Here is a 3,083-nt window from a genome sequence, read left to right as displayed (position 1 = left end):
CGATTTGGTCGTCGGCTCGTGGGTAGACGTGCCTAGCATGGAAGCCCTCATCCCCGTAGCGTAGCTCCGAACGCTGCCGGCAGCGAACTCTCCAGCGTGCTCATAAGCTGCTTGACGGAATGCCAGGGAGGGAGAGAGATTGCTGACAAGTGGGCCTATATCAACTTAACGGTCCATGCAAACGTTGTTGACCTTTCTTGCCACATCATCACTTACATGCGGCCCCCAGGTGTCAGTTTTCCACTCAAACTGCTCTAATTAGTCAATCAGTGTTTCCTGAAAACTGTCAGCACAATTTTGGCGGTTTTTTGATAAAAAAAACCCGAAAGGTGGTGGTTTTTTTGATTTAGCGTCCTTAATTGTGGTGGTTTTTTGCAATTTACTCGCATATATGTTTTGTATAGACAAGTGTTGAGGCATGAAATTTATTTTTTTAAATAATCTAAATGAATACTGAGGCGTAAAAATCTTATGGAATATTGTATTACTACTAAAATTGTACTGCAGCAATAGTATCAGTGGTAGCAATAGCAGCAGCAGCAGTAGTAGTAGATAACTGCTTTGACAGTTGAGCGGGTGATGGAGGCCGAGGAGAACTTTCACCAAGTTCTTCTTAGACGCCGTTGACCTGCCACTCTTGAGGATTTGCTCTCTGTGGTCGATGATCTCTTCCAGGATACCATCGATGGTGTCAGGAATGCTCTGGAGGTTCCTCCTGATGCCGGTGGGGAAGCAGCAAGGAGAGACTAGGGCGGCATTCCGCGACAAGGAATTCATCTCCGAGACTGATGTCCGGGTGAGCGACAGTTACATCAATTACCTCGGCTTGGTGATCAAGGAGACATTCAGGCCATACCCACCAACTCCCATCCTGGTCCCTCGAGAGAGTACTGAGGCATGGGAGCTCAATGGGTACGTGATGCCAGCTAAGACGAGGGTGAGCATAAAATCTTGGGCTGTCGGGTGTTACCCCTAGTACTGGGAAAATGCCGAGGAGTTAAGGTCTGAGAAGTTCAAGGCTGCTCGCATGGACTGTCATGGCATCTACTTCGGGTACAAGCCGCTCGGGGGCATGCAAGATCAATGAGTACGTGATGACAGGCAAAACGAGAGTGATCATAAACTGCTGGGCCATCATAAACTCCTGCTTCAGGTACATGCCATCCTTTGGTCTGCGGCGTGTACCCGAAGAATACACCATGAAAGTCCATGCAAGCTCCCTTGAACCTCTCCGCTCTGAACTCCTCGGCATGTTCCTGGACTGGGTGTCCAACATGATTACCCAGGAGTTTATGATCACCCTCGTCTTGGCTGGCAGCATGTACCTGTTAATCCTTCAATCGCTGAATGGCGTGTACCCGAAGCAGAGGCCATGGAAGTCAAAGCGAGCTGCCTGAAACTCTCCGGCCTGAACTCCTCGGCGTCTTACCAGTACTAGGGGTCACACATGATGGCCCAGGACTTTATGATCACACTCGTCTTGGTTGGCATCACATACCCGTTGATCTCGCAGGCCTCGGTGCTCCCTCGAGTGATCAAGATGGTAGTTGCTGGGTACAGCTTGAACGTCTCCTTGATCACCAAGCCGAGGTACTTGATGCAACTTCCTCTCGTCCAGAGATCGATCTCGCGGAACGCCGCCCTGATCTTGTCTTGCAGCTTCCTCATTACCTTTGGCTTCATCATCAGCTCTGACCTGACCCATACCATGGAGATGTCTCTGTCCCACCCGCATATATGTTCTGTATAGACAAGTGTCGAGGCATGAAAATCTTATTTTAACTGATGCCTATGTTTATATTTCAAAAAAAAATTAGATGAATGTTGAGGCCTGAAAATCTTTTAAAATTTTGTGTTACTACTAAAATTGTACTGCAATAGTAGTAGGACTAACCAAGATAACTGCTTTGACCGTGGAGCGGGTGATGGGGAAGCCAAAGTCTTCATTTCCGTGAAGGCCGAGGAGAACTTCCACCGGGTTCTTCTCCGACGCGGTTGACCTGCCAGTCTTGAGGATTTACTCCGTGTGGTCGATGATCTCCTTCAGGATGCCGTTGACGGTGTCACGAACGCTCTGGAGGTTCATGCTTATGCTAGGGAGGAAGATAAAATCCCCGTGAAACCAGGGAAGAGCTCAGGGATCGAGAAGCTTGTGCTGTAGACGAACCTGTGCTTGATGGCCGCCACGAAGTCTTCGGCTCTGCTGCTCTTCATGCCGAACGCCCGGCCGCCCCGGTGTCGTCGACGAGGCTCCGCACCTCGTCCTCCCGGATGTCCTTGTAGGAGCGGACGCGGTCGTTGCTCAGGATCTCCTAGACGCACAGCTTTCGGAGCTTTCCGAAGTAGTCGCCGGGGATAGGGCAGAATAGGTGGTCCGTCGAGCCACGATGTCGCCAGCCATGAGCTTCGCCCCAGTGGCCAAGATGGCGCCGTGGGTCTTGAGCACCTCGCGGGCAGCCTCCTTGGACGGAACCACCACCACAGCACGTGCCCGGCGCGGAGGTACATGAGCGGCCAATGCACGCTGGCCAGCTCGCCCATCGTGCGGTGCGGCAGCGCGTTAAATCACCAGCCGGTGCGCGCTCCCGATCACCGGCAGGTTCGGCGGCCCCGGTGGCAGCCGTCGTCACGGCTTCAGGAGCTGGACAACCGTGAGCCAACACTGACACGAGAGCAAAGCAGAGCACAGGTATACAAGATCGTCGTCCATGGTGAAAAGCGTGATGTATTGGCTGTGCTCTTCGGGTTGTGTGCGAGCCTTCTTATATATAGCCCGCCCCGACCGGATGCACGAACAATATTACGTGTGCATCTGATGGGATGTAAGTAATTCAACCACCTTGCGTGATTGAATTGCTTATATTACGTATACATGTAGGACCTGGTTGTCCTGCCATGACAAAATGGCATCGGGTGATGAGCACCAAACGGAAGATGCCTACAGCTTTCCCTCCTTTTTGAGCAGTGCTATACGGACGATAAAATACAGGCAATTCATGACGACAGTGAAATCCAGCTACCCATGCAGGTGTACAGGGGAGCAACGGCCGCTGGATACTTAGTCGTCTTCATATCGTCTACGC

The 3,083-nt window shown here is 51.5% G+C and overlaps 1 pseudogene; it reads right to left on the bottom strand.

The window, feature by feature from the left end:
• Positions 1 to 457: 457 nt before the first annotated feature.
• Positions 458 to 2,710, bottom strand: LOC119274768 (annotated as a pseudogene).
• Between the last annotated feature and the right edge of the window lie 373 nt (positions 2,711 to 3,083).

The sequence above is a fragment of the Triticum dicoccoides genome, chromosome 3B (assembly GCF_002162155.2).
Source record: "Triticum dicoccoides isolate Atlit2015 ecotype Zavitan chromosome 3B, WEW_v2.0, whole genome shotgun sequence".
Taxonomy (NCBI): domain Eukaryota; kingdom Viridiplantae; phylum Streptophyta; class Magnoliopsida; order Poales; family Poaceae; genus Triticum; species Triticum dicoccoides.
This window is presented reverse-complemented; position numbering and strand designations above follow the sequence as displayed.